General features: G+C 44.2%; 1 protein-coding gene across 8 annotated transcripts in view; it reads left to right on the plus strand.

The window, feature by feature from the left end:
- The window catches only part of LOC143961332 (C-myc promoter-binding protein-like), a 250429-nt gene that overhangs the window by 168012 nt on the left and 68372 nt on the right, over nt 1–14045 (plus strand). The gene's annotated exons all lie outside the window — the stretch shown is intronic.

Raw genomic sequence — 14045 nt, forward strand, 5'->3', positions numbered from 1 at the left:
CCCCTTCACTGCCAGTGTCATTTACACAAGAATCAATGCATTTGTACAGCACTGATTGCTGTATAAATGACGATGGTCCCAAAAATGTGTCAAAAATGTCCGATGTGTCCGCCACAATGTCGCAATCACAATAAAAATCGCTGATCGCCGCCATTATTAGTAAAAAAAAAAAAATATTGATAAAAAAACTAATAAAAATGCCATAAAACTATCCCCTATTTTGTAAACGCTATAACTTTTGCGCAAACCAATCAATAATCGCTTATTGCGATTTTTTTTTTTCTCTACAAGAATATGTAGAAGAATATGAATCGGCCTAAACTGAGGGGAAAAAAAATGTTTTTTTATGTATTTTTGGGGAATATTTATTATAACAAAAAGTAAAAAATTATGCTTTTTTTTTTTTTCAAAATTGTCGCTCTTTTTTTTGTTTATAGCGCAAAAAAATAAAAAAACGCAGAGGTTTTTAAATACCACCAAAAGAAAGTTCTATTTGTGGGGAAAAAAAGGACGTCAATTTTGTTTGGGAGCCGCGTTGCACGGCCGCGCAATTGTCAGTTAAAGCGACGCAGTGCCGAATCTCAAAAAGTGGTCTGGTCTTAAGTCAGCAAAATGGTTAAACACTTCAGCTGTCAACAGAGGAGACCCACTGACGGCTCAAAGAACCGAGCCCGAAAGTATCGGCTTCAGGTATCTGTGCATGTGAATGAGTACCGATACTTGTGCAAATACTTGGTACCAGTGCTAGTATTGATGCAACCCTAGTTTACAGGGTTAAAGTATGTGGGTGGCACAGTGGTGTAGTGGTTAGCACTCTCACCAAGCAGTAAGAAGGGTCGCTGGTTCGAATCCCAACCATGACACTACCTGCCTGGAGTTTGCATGTTCTCCCTGTGCCTGCGTGGGTTTCCTCCGGGAACTCCGGTTTCCTCCCACACTCCAAAGACATGCAGGTAGGTTAATTGGCTTCTGTCCAAAATTGGCCCTAGTATATGAATGGGGACCTTGGATTGTGGGCTCCTTGAGGGTAGGGACTGATGTGAGTGTGCAATGTACAGGGATAGGGGTAGACACTCACTCAGGTTGAACTGGATGGACTGGTGTCTTTATTCAACCTAACTAACTATGAAACTATGTGGTGAGGAGTGCCATAACGCCTCCTCTCCATCTCCCAAATGCTAGCTGAAGAGGGATTTGAACACGCATTGCTCTTCAGAGGGCTGTGCTAGGGTAAACTAGACCTGACTGCTTGGATGCAGTTTTATTTTCTGTATGCTGGTGGATATGAATATAAATGGCTCTGTATGGCGTTACAGCGAGGTGCACATTTCCCAGACACTGCTGTCAGAGGAAGATTAATTCATGAAGTTTGATTCGGAGAAAACTGGGTCACCTTCTGTCCGTTCAGTAGGAATTAATACAGATTATATAATACCTAGCTTAGAAAAATGCCCGGAAAAAAAAAAAAAAAAAAAACTAGAGTGTTGATGTTTAAAGCGGAGGGCCACCCTAAAGTGTACCTTCCGCTCATTGGAACCCTCCCCCCCTCCGGCGCCACAATTGGCACCTTTCAGGGGGGAGGGGGGTGCAGGTACCTGTACAGTAAAGGTATCTGCACCCACTTCCGGGATAGCTCTCTGCGGAAAGGGGCGTAGATTACGCCCCTTTCCGAAAGTGCCCCGCTGCCTGCTGGGAAACATACAGATCCCAGAGGCAGCGGGGTCCATCCTTATTGTGCAGCGCGACTCGCGCATGCGCAGTAGGGAACCGGGAAATGAAGCCGAAAGGCTCCACTTCCTGATTCCCATACCCAAGATGGCGGCGGCAGCACCCGAGAGACGATCTAGAGATCGGCTTCGGGTGCCGACATCGCGGGCGCGCTGGGCGGGTAAGTGTCATTATTTTAAAAGTCAGCAGCTGCAGTATTTGTAGCTGCTGGCTTTAAAAAAAAAAAAAAAAAACGCGGAGTCCCGGCGGACTCCCGCTTTAAACCTCGCTATTCAGGAGGACTTACCCGCGTTCAGTGATCCTTTCCTGAAATAATATAGGAGCATCTGCCCTATAAACATGCATTGCATTTCCTTTTTCTTGTCACGGCTTGTGACTGTTATTGCTTTCTCGGTAACGATATTGAGCTCCAATTATGGGAGGAGTTAAATCAATATCATTGTACGGCAGCACAAATTTATATGGCAGACACTTTTTTTTTTTTTACCTGGATGTCCTAAATGACCTTTCTGGAGCTGAAGAAGATTAAATGTCCGGATTTCGGTTCACAGACCTGATTATTAAACCTCTTTCTCTGACATCGGGGCTTGCAGTTCTTAAGCAAGGTGTTCCAGGTTCGGTTCTAGGAACCAAGCTAGAATTCTGGGTATTGGTAATGACTAATGATTCGATTGCCCAGTTAAGTTTTTTAATTCTAAGTACAGTGCCTTGAAAAAGTATTCCTAAAACAACATACCGCTGTGCAGCACTTTCCAATGTGGATAGAAACAATGCCTAGATAGAACGGACAATGTACAACCAGCTAGATCATACATGGATCGAAATTCTGCTGGTTCCTGCTCAACTGGTGGAATTCCGATCCATGTATGGTTGGCTTAAGGGTTCCCTGGTGTTCCACTATAACAAGATGTTCTGACTATTCTTTATGAACAGTGCCTTGAAAAAGTATTCATACCCCATTGAAATTTGTAACATTTTGTTAGGTTACAACCAAAAACATAAATGTGTTTTATTGGGATTTTATGTGATAGACCAACACAAAGTGACACATCATTGTGACATTGAAGGAAAATGATAAATGGGTTTACTTCTTCTTTTTTTTTTTTTTTTTTTACAAATATGGGAAAAGTGTGGGAGGCATTTGTGTTCAGCCAATCCTTTGTAGAACCGCCATTCACTGCAAGTCTTTTTGGAGATGTCTCTACCAGCTTTGCACATCTAGAGAGGAAATTTTTTTGCCCATTCTAACTTCCAAAATATCTCAAGCTCTGTCAGATTGGATGGAGAGCGTCTGTGAACAGCTATTTTCAAATCTTGCCACAGATTCTCAATTGGATTTAGGTCTGGACTGTGACTGGACTATTCTAACACGTAAATATGCTTTGATCTAAACCATTCCATTGTAGCTCTGGCTGTATGTTTCGGGTCGTTGTCCTGGTGGAAGGTGAACCTCCGCCCCGGTCTCAAGACTTTTGCAGACTCTAAGCCCTTGTACACACGGTCGGAAATGTCCGATCGGGCCGTGTTGTCGGATAATCCGACCGTGTGTGGGCTCCATCGGACTTTTTCCGTCGGAATGTCCGGCCAACAAAGTTTGAGAGCTGGATATAACATTTTCCAACAACATGGTCCGATCGGACTTTGTCCGATCGTTTGTAGAGAATTTCTGATCAGACATTGCTCAGATCAAATTACGAGACTAAAGCTATTGGCTACTAGCCGCAACGTAGTAGTCCAACGAACAAACGTCATCACATTCTGAACGATCGGATTTTCCAACAACTTTGTCCTAACGTGTGTATGCAACACCAGTTTCAGGAAAAATCGGTGGGAAAAAATCTGACTGATTTTGTTGTCAGAATGTCCGACCGTGTGTACAAGGGCTAACAGGTTTTCTTATAAGATTGCCCTGTATTTGACTCCATTCATCTTCCCATCAACTCTGACCAGCTTCCCTGTCCCTGCTGAAGCAAAGCATCCCCACCGCATGATGCTGCCACCACCATGTTTCACGGTGGGGATGGTGTGTTCAGGGTGATGTGCAGTGTTAGTTTTCTGCCATACATAACGATTTGCTTTTAGGCCAAAAAGTTCAATTTTGGTCTCATCTGACCAGAGCACCTTCTTCCACATGTTTGCTGTGTCCTCCACATGGCTTCTAGCAAACGGGACTTCTTTATGACGTTCTTTCAACAATGACTTTCTTCTTGTCACTCTTCAATAAAGTCCAGATGTGTGGAGAGCACGGCTAATAGTTGTCCAGATTCTCCCCCCTGAGCTGTGGATCTCTGCAGCTCCTCCAGAGTTACCATGGACCTCTTGGCTGCTTCTCTGATGAATGCTCTCCTTGCCCGGCCGGTCAGTTTAGGTGGACGGCCATGTCTTGGTAGGTTTATAGTTTCAATATGATTTACCCCCTTCCTGACCAGGCCATTTTTTGCAATACGGCAATCTTTGCACGTTGCTTTAATTGACAATTGCCTGGTCGTGCGATGTTGTACCGAAACAAAATTGACATCCTCCTCCCACAAATAGAGCTTTCCTTTGGTGGTATTTGATCACCTCTACGTTTTTTTTCTTTTTTTTTCTTTTTTTTTTTCTTTGCACTATAAACAAAGAAATCGACAATTTTGGGAAAAAAAGATTTTTAACTTTTTGTTATTTTTAAAAGTAAAAAAACGTTTTCTTCCTCAGTTTAGGCCAATATGTATTCTTCTACATATTTTTGGTAAAAAAAAAAATTCCAATTGGCGTATGATTGGTTTGCACAAAAGTTATCGGGTCTACAAAATAGGGAATAGATTTATGGCAATTTTATTATATATATTTTTTTTTTTTTTACTAGTAATTGCTGTGATCTGCGATTTTTTTTTTTGTTTTTTTTGTGGGACTGCAACATTGCAGCGGACAGATCAGGCACATGTATAATATATTAATTAAAATATATATAATATAATATGTGTGTATATATATATATATATATTTATACAGTATGTGCCTGAAAGTCCCACGTATACCCCAAAAAGGAATTTTTCTTATACCAGAGGTTGTAGTGTTCATTATCACTATGTATACATATATAGGAAATATCTTTTTATACCCATTTCTGAGCAATCGCTACTTTTTAAGGTTCCACGGTCACCATTGTTCTATATACTTCCAATTGCTAAATTGCTGCTCTTAGGTACTATGATAGGTTCTAGTGCGTAAATAGTCATTTCTTTTTAAAGCCCATAGTAATTATTTTGTTAAACCTTTTCTTTACTGCTTTTTTTTGTTCTGCTAAATCATCCAGCAGCATAGATCACTTTTTTTTTTTTTTTTTTTTTCACCCTATTATTATACAAATGTGTTTTTATATTCAGAGCAGCGGAGTTAATAAGTCAGCTACAGCTCTTCCCTGCTGAGTGCTGTTTTGCTTTAGAATTATAAAATAATATAGCAGCCTTTGTTGTGATTTTCTTATGATATGCTGGTTATATTGTTGTGAAGGCAAGCCCCACAGGCGGGATATAGTGAAACCAAGTTGTCATATAGGGGGAGATCTATTAAAACTGGAGCACTCGGAATCTGGTGCTGCTGTGCTTGGTAGCCAATCCGCTTCTAGCTTCAGCTTGTTCAATTTAGCTTCGATAATAAAACCTGAAAGCTGATTGGTTACTGTGCAGAGCTGCACCAGATTTTGCACCATGCAGTTTTAGTAAATGACACCCATAGATTTTGCTTTTTGAAGACTTATGCCGCGTACACGCCATCGGACATTCCGACAACAAAACCGTGGATTTATTTCCAAAGAACTTGTCTTGCATACACACGGTCACACAAATGTCGGAAATTCCGAACGTCAAGAACGCGGTGACGTACAAGACATACGACGAGCCGAGAAAAATTAAGTTCAATAGCCAGTGCTGCTCTTGCTTGATTCCGAGCATGCGTGGAATTTTGTGCGTCTACGCACGCTCGGGATTTCCGACAACAAATTTTGTTGTTGGGAGTATTTGAGAGCCAGCAAATGTCCGATGGAGCCTACACACAGTCAGAATTTCCGACAACAAGCTCACATTGATCATTTTGTTTTCAGAAACCGTTTGTACGCGGCATTAGAGCCAACTACGTTTTTGTGGTTTACAACCACTTTAACCACTTCAGCCCCGGAAGGATTTACCCCCTTCCTGACCAGGCCGTTTTCTTGTGATACGGCACTGCACCGCTTTAACTGACAATTGCGCCGTCGTCCGTCGTTGCACCCAAACAAAATTTAAACATTTTCCCCACAAATGGAGCTTTCTTTTGGTGGTATTTGATCACCTCTGTGATTTATACTTTTTGCACTATAAACAAAAGAGCGACGATTTTGAAATAAACAAATTTTTTACTTTTTGCTATAATAAATATCCCCAAAAAAAGTCATCAGTTTAGGCCGATATGTATTCTACATATTTTTGGTAAAAAAAAAAATCGCATTATGCGTATATTGATTGGTTTTGCGCAAATAGCGTCTACAAAATAGGGGATAGATTTATGGCTTTTTTTTTTTTTTTTTATTTTTTTTTTTACTAGTAGTGGCGGAGAGCTGCGATTTTTATCATGACAGTGACATTGGCGGACAGATTGGACACTCTTGACCCATTTTTTGGGACCATTGACATTTATACAGTGATATAAAAATGCACTGATTACTGTATAAATGTCACTAGCAGGGAAGGGCTTAACACTAGGGGGCGATCAAGGAGTTAAATGTGTTCCCTCTGTGTGTGTGTTCTAACTGGGGGGGGGCAACTGACTTCGGGAGGAGACCAATTGTCGTTCCTATATACTAGGAACAACAGATCAGTCTCCTCACACCTGACACAAATCCCTGTTCTCACTCTGTCAGGAGAGATGCGCCAGTACCCAGCGGACATCACGTCCGCCAGGCATGCGCATCGGCTCCTTAGGAATTCTCCCACTGTAGGGCTATGGCGATTTGCGCAGGAGTGCCATTCTGTCGACGGCGGGCAGTCCACAAATGGATTTTTTATTTTTTTTCTATTTGTGGTGTGCATCCTGCAATATTTAGAGTTGCTAAACATATTAATATGTTTATTTTTTTTTTTTTTTTTTTTTTAAATCATGCAATTCAAAAATTAACCGTGACGTGAAAATACTGGATCTGTTCTCCCTGTTGGCTGCCTGTGTCATCAAACTACACTGCTGTGAAGTGTTTGTGATATGGTCATTGCATTCCCGCCTTTCTCTACCTTTTTTCCCTTGGAGGAACCCTTGAAGTAATTTTGTGGGTTTTGGGGAACCTCTGCTAAAACTTTCTATAGCTCAGTCCATAAGCCTTAGGGTCACTGGGAAGAATATTTCTTACATTTGCGGTCATTGGTAAGAAAGCCCACACCCCCACCCCCCATTACAGGTCAGTTCGGTATCTTATCCGAGAGGCAGAAATTGCTCAAGGAACCCCTAGCAACTTCTGGAGGAACCCTGGAGCTCTGGTTGAAAGAGGCTGCCTTTATAGTATCCACAAGCTCGCTGCCCTCCCATTGTTTAGAAAGATTTCCGATGTACCCAACCTTCTATGCACTACTATAATAAATATGTCTTGTACAAAGCTGAAAAATAAACAATCCAGTAGGCATTCTAGCTTCCAAATGTCTGCTTGAGCTCCTAACAGTGGACTTTGGTTAAGTCTTACGTTGTAAGACCAAAAGTGTGGACCATCACATCTACAGCGGTTGGACAAAATTATGGAAACCAGTACGGTAAAAGAACAAAATCATTACCCAAAATGCCTTTGGCATCCAAGTCAACCTGAAATTCTTCTGGGAATTGACAAATAGAAGTCTTGGATGGGGGATAATGGAATCCGATACCACTCATCGTGCCAAAATCTGAATTGCAAGCCTGTGCAATGTAGTTTTGTCTCTTTCGGTCAGTTGACCATGTCCACGGCGCTAATGCTCGTCAGACGACGTTTTCCCGGGAAAGCTGTATCGTAACCTTTGATACCGTACCTCTGGACACCGCAAATTGGCAACTTCAATGAGAGAGGCGCCAACTAAGCGCCACAAACAATTTGCCCTCTTTGAAGCTCGGTAAGCTCTGACATCGCTCTGTATTAGTGGCAGTGCAATCGGTGAATGAGGAAAGTGAGGCTTCCCACCTGTTGGCTCGGTATCTCATAACACCGCGGAAGCAAAAGAATGTTACGTCACTTCCATTTTCAACGCGAGACCATGTTATCACTTTCACACCTGCGAATTATGTAGCGCTTTTTTTAACATTTTGTCCAACCCCTATATGTAAGATTTTTTGGACATCCCATTCTATGACCCTGGACAATAATCTGAATTTGGTTCCCCTTTGTGGTTGTAACAGCCTGCACTCTTTTCGGAAAGGCTTTCCACAACATTTGCATTGCATCTATGGAATTTTTGTACTTTATTAAAGTGGTTGTAAACCCTCCCCCACAACTTTGTCCCATGTAAATCAGCGTAAAAGAAACCCTAATGAACACTGCTTGTAGATATCTCCTGACTTAGTATTGTAATCCTTGTTGTTCTGTAGAATGAAGTCACTGAGCATGCCCAGATCTCCCCTGATTTAAAGCGGGAGTCCGCCGGGAGTTCCGCCGTTTTTTTTTTTTTTGTTTGTTTTTTTTTAAAAAGCCAGCAGCTACAAATACTGCAGCTGCTGACTTTTAAAATAGTGACACTTACCCGCCCAGCGCACCCGCGATGTCGGCACCCGAAGCCGATCTTTCGATCGTCTCTCGGGTGCTGCCGCCGCCATCTTGGGTATGGGAATCGGGAAGTGGAGCCTTTCGGCTTCATTTCCCGGTTCCCTACTGCGCATGCGCGAGTCGTGCTGCTCAATAAGGATGAACCCGCTGCCTCTGGGATCTGTGTGTTTCCCAGCAGGCAGCGGGGGACTTTCGGAAAGGGGCGTAGATTCTGCAGAATCTACGCCCCTTTCCGCAGAGAGCTATCCCGGAAGTGGGTGCCGATACCTGTACTGTACAGGTACCTGCACCCCCCTCCCCCCTGAAAGGTGCCAATTGTGGCGCTGGAGGGGGGGAGGATTCCAATGAGCGGAAGGTCCACTTTAGGGTGGACCTCCGCTTTAAGGCACACTCTCTGTATTATCTATCTGTTATCAGGACTTCCTACAGCACAACACTGAACTCTGCTAATCACTCAGAACTTCCTACTACACACCATGTGACCTCACATAGTCTAAATATTGGCCATTACTGCAGTCTTATCAGCTGAAGCTGATAAGTATGACAAAGGGAAACATTAGACATTGGCACAAGTAAATACTATGAAATAAACAAGTAAGCTATGAACAGGGAAGCAGGGTTGCCATAGAAACTTTGGATTGAGAAGGAGGCTTGGTTAACAGTACAGGAAGTGCTCAATGTAAGGGCGGAAATACACTCCACTGTGGACTCAGAAAACAATACTCAAGATGGCGCTGCCTAACCCCTGGAAACAAGTTTTTTTTAAAGTTTCTTTAAACAGTAAGTAATATGCGATTTGGACTGGATTACAGTGGCTATAGTCTGATAATGACTTATTATAATGGACTAAATGAAAAGAAGCATCAGAGTGGGAGAGTTTACTTCCTCTTTAAGCCAAAGGCCCCTTTCACATGAGATATCCGATCTGGTCCAGCTGTCAGTTTTTCAGCCGGACCCGATTGGACCCTCCATTCTCCTCTGTGGCGCGCCCGATGTAAACAGAATTGTGTCCATTTACACCCGGCCATCTCTGCCACCAATCGGGGGGGGGGGGGGGGTGGGGAAACTGGAGGGGGTCTGTTGCCCTCCAGATGATCTGTTTAGAGGGCAGCCAGGTGTAAACGGAAAGCCAGTCCATTTTCATCTGGCTGCCCACAGAGCAGAGTGGGCAGTGTTCATGTGTGCTCTGCATAAGAGGAGCAGGCACAGACCTGTCTTCCGCCCACGCCGTTCTGTTCATGCAGGGGATCAGTAGACGGGTACCCTGCTGAGCAAAAACAAATCCAGCCTGTGTGAAAGGGGCCAAGAGAGTATTTGTAAAGTTTAGGTACTGATTTAGTAAGCAGACTTGGCTAGGCATAGGGCATTTCAATTCACCCCATAAGTGTTCAGTAGAGTTGAGGTCAGGGCTTTGTGCTGACCATTTGAGTTCCACCACGCCATGCTCAACAAGCCACGTCTTTGTGGACCTGGGTCTCTACACCTAAACGTAATAGTTTGAAGGCCTGTCCACGTACGTTAGGTCATATAGTGTGTGTTAAACCTGGTGCACTGCATTGGCAATCATTAGATGTAAGATCACTATGGAGGCCAAGCTTTGCGGTTCTCTAGCCATAGCATGTGCCACCATAGTTACCTAGTCAGAATGAAAAGAAAATACAAGTCCATCAAGTTCAACCAGTGGCATGTGTCCTATTTATTATTTTTATTTTTTTGTGAGACCCTAAACTCCTGTGACCTGATGATGCTAACCCTATACTTCATAGGAGAAATTAAATCTATACAAAATCTATTTTAGACACTTGCCGACTAGCTGCTGTCCTTATACTGCGACAGGTTGGCTCTCCCGGGTGAATTGCCCTAGGTGTACTTCGGCCTCTTTTAAGAGCGATAGGAGGCGCAATATTAGAGCCAATGCACGTGGCCGGCTCCACAGAGAGCCAGAACGGGGATCTGTCAATGTAGACAGACAGATCCCTTGATGGGAGTAGAGAGAGATCTGCTGTTCCTAGTGATAAGGAACAGTGACCTCTCTCCTCCTCCTCCTCCTCCAGTCAGTCCTGTCAACCCACAGTAAGAAAAATTTCCCAGGGAACACTTAACCTCTTAATCGCCCCCTAGTGTTAATCCCTGCCAGTGACACTTATACAGTAATTGGTGGCTGTTTTTACCTCTGATCGCTGTATAAATGTCAATGGTCCCTCTAAAGCGCCTGCTTTGTTCCGCCACAATGTTGCAGTCCCGTTTGAAAATCACTAATTGCTGCCATTACTAGTAAAAAAAATTAAAAAATAATAATAAAAATGCCAGAAATCTATACCCTATTTTGTAGACTCTTTAACGTTTGCACAAACCAATATACGCTTATTGCGTTATTTTTTTTTTTTGTTGTTTTTTGCCAAAAATATGTACAATACATATTAGCCTAAACTGATGAAGAAATGTTTGTTTGTTTTTTTTAGTTTTTTTAATACTTTGGGGATTTTAATATAGCAAAAAGTAAAAAATATATATTTCTTTTGTTTTTTTAAATTGACGCTTTTTTTTTTTTTATAGCGCAAAAAAATTAAAACTGCAGAGGTGATCAAATATCTCCAAAAGAAAGCGCTATTTCTGGGGAAAAAAAAACCTACGTTTTGTTTGGGTACAATGGCGCACGACCGCGCAATTGTTGGTTAAAGCGACACAGTGCCATATCGCAAAAAATGGCCTGGTCATTAAGGGTGCAAATCCCCCTTAAGTGGTTAAGTGATTGTAAATTTTTTTTTTTTTTTTTTTTTTGGAATTAAAGGATATGTGCACCTTTTTGTAAAAACAATAATAAATGCAAATGTTTTAACCAAACAAAAAGTGCATTTACTATTTTTTTTTTTTTTTTTTCCCTGCAGGAGCCTGGAAAGCATTGCATCCCTGAGCAGTGAATCAGGGGTGCAGTCCCCAGCTTCTGCAGACAAGCCCTGCAGCTTTTCAGCCTGTCCCTTCATATGGGTTGTCTGAAAGCTGCAGGGCTTGCGAATGAAAGGGAGCGCTCCTGCACTTCATTTAGATCTACAAGTCGTCTGCAGTGAGGGTCGAACGTTGTAGTTCGTTCCTTCACAGGAAACTGTGACTAAAGACGTGACCGTGTAAGCAGAGCCCCATACAGTCGCACTGTTTTTTAAATAGTGACAGCGAGTGCGGGTGAAGGAATTCCTAGCCACTGTCACAGGGAGGAAGGAGAGGCAGCAGGAGCTGGAACATGTTGCATGTTCCACCCTAAATCCGGTTGTGACCTGTAACATATTCCAAAAGGTGAACCTGGCCTTTAAAGTAGAACTATAGGCAACATTTTTTTTTTTTTTTGCTTAAGCAGAGTAAGGAAAGGGTTATTACCCCTGTCAGTTTTTTGCCATCTGTGTCCCGTTGGGAATATTTTACCTTTTACTTCCTGTCCCATGGCCGAAACAGGAAGTGAGAGGAAATTCCCCACAAATTAGGGGAATCCATTGGGGCCCCCAGGTCACTAGAACGAGTGTCCCCTTTGGAAGATTTGCCCTCCGTGACTCTTCCGGGGGGCAACCCAATTTGCCAGTACAGTGAAACCTCGGATTGCGAGTAACGCGGTTTACAAGCGTTTTGCAATACGAGCTTTTATTTATTTTAAAATCCTGACTCGATTTGCGACCGTTGTCTTGCAAGATGAGCAACATTCAAGCCGCTGGGGTGTGCAGTAACACATTTGGCCAGAGGTGCGGGGGCGCTGGAGACACTCAGACACTCCGCAACACCTCTGGCCAAATGTGTTACTGCACACCCCAGCGGCTTGAATCTTGCTCATCTTGCAAGACAACGGTCGCAAATTGAGATGCAGTATAGCATACACTGGCGCCTCCGGACCTCTGGCCGCACACAGTACTGTATACACTGGCGCCCCCGGACCTCTGGCCACATACAGTACTGCATACACTGGCACCTCCGGACCTCTGGCTGCACACGGTACTGTATACACTGGTGCCCCCGGACCACTGGCCGCACACAGTACTGTATACACCAGTGCCCCCATACCTCTGGCTGCACACAGTACTGTATACACCAGTGCCCCCATACCTCTGGCCGCACACAGTACTGTATACACCGGTGCCCCCGGACCTCTGGCCGCACACAGTACTGTATACACCGGTGCCCCCGGACCTCTGGCCGCACACAGTACTGCATACACTGGCACCTCCGGACCTCTGGCCGCACACAGTACTGTATACACCGGTGCCCCCGGACCTCTGGCCGCACACAGTACTGTATACACCGGTGCCCCCGGACCTCTGGCCGCACACAGTACTGTATACACCGGTGCCCCCGGACCTCTGGCCGCACACAGTACTGTATACACCGGTGCCCCCGGACCTCTGGCCGCACACAGTACTGTATACACCGGTGCCCCCAGACCTCTGGCCGCACACAGTACTGTATACACCGGTGCCCCCGGACCTCTGGCCGCACACAGTACTGTATACACCGGTGCCCCCGGACCTCTGGCCGCACACAGTACTGTATACACCGGTGCCCCCAGACCTCTGGCCGCACACAGTACTGTATACACCGGTGCCCCCGGACCTCTGGCCGCACACAGTACTGTATACACCGGTGCCCCCGGACCTCTGGCCGCACACAGTACTGTATACACCGGTGCCCCCGGACCTCTGGCCGCACACAGTACTGCATACACCAGCGCCTCCGGACCTCTGGCCGCACACAGGAGGAAATGGAGGAGGAAAATCTAACACCCGGTAATGACAGCACACTGGATTATCTCACTAAGATGGGTTTTTCAGTTGGCTCTTGTATTGAACAGTGGCCGATCTAATCTAAAGGAAAATTATGTAAACAAGAGGTATTCAGTATGAGAAGTGAACATGAAGGAAAGAGCCCGGCTGCAGCATCCTGTGAGCCAAAAGGTTTGGCCACCAGTTCCCCCGCAAAGAGCTTAACTTTTGTAAGTGGGATGTGTGTAACTAGGGGACCGCCTGTACTGCAATCGCTGAGCAGCAAATTATATCACCTGTAATGTATTTCAGTTATCTTGCAAACCTGCCTGTTGATGGGTCCTGAGGACAGGAATTGAGAACCACTGCTCTATAGCGGTGTACTTGTCTTAATCCATAGCACTAAGTATTATTTCTGTCTGCTGCTTCATTCCTTTGCTATCTGCATGAATCACCTTTTTTGACATGTTTTCCTGACACCACGGAAAAACAAAATGTGACGGCAGCGATATCCAGCGCACAACCTGTGATTGACAGCCTCAGCGCGTTTCCTTCCTGTGTGCATTGTGAAGGGGGACCTTCACACAGCACACAGGAACCCTGTTGAGGCTGTCAATCACAGGCTGTGCGTTGGAGATCCCTTCCCTCCAACTCTCACAGATCTCTGCACTGAGCTCTGCTAAGTGTAATTTCAGCTTTCAGCCCCCTGTGTTTCGAGAGCTCAGACGAGTGTTATAAATTCTGGACTTAGAATAGCTGTAGAGGAGAGAGGACTGCAGATAAATCGGTACAACTTATGTAATTGGATTTGGTTCATCTGTGTATCACCTGAGGGGTATATGTAAGGA

The sequence above is a fragment of the Lithobates pipiens genome, unplaced genomic scaffold, assembly GCF_037356315.1.
Source record: "Lithobates pipiens isolate NorthernLeopardFrog02 unplaced genomic scaffold, aLitPip1_a1.2 Scaffold_8, whole genome shotgun sequence".
Lineage (NCBI taxonomy): Eukaryota > Metazoa > Chordata > Amphibia > Anura > Ranidae > Lithobates > Lithobates pipiens.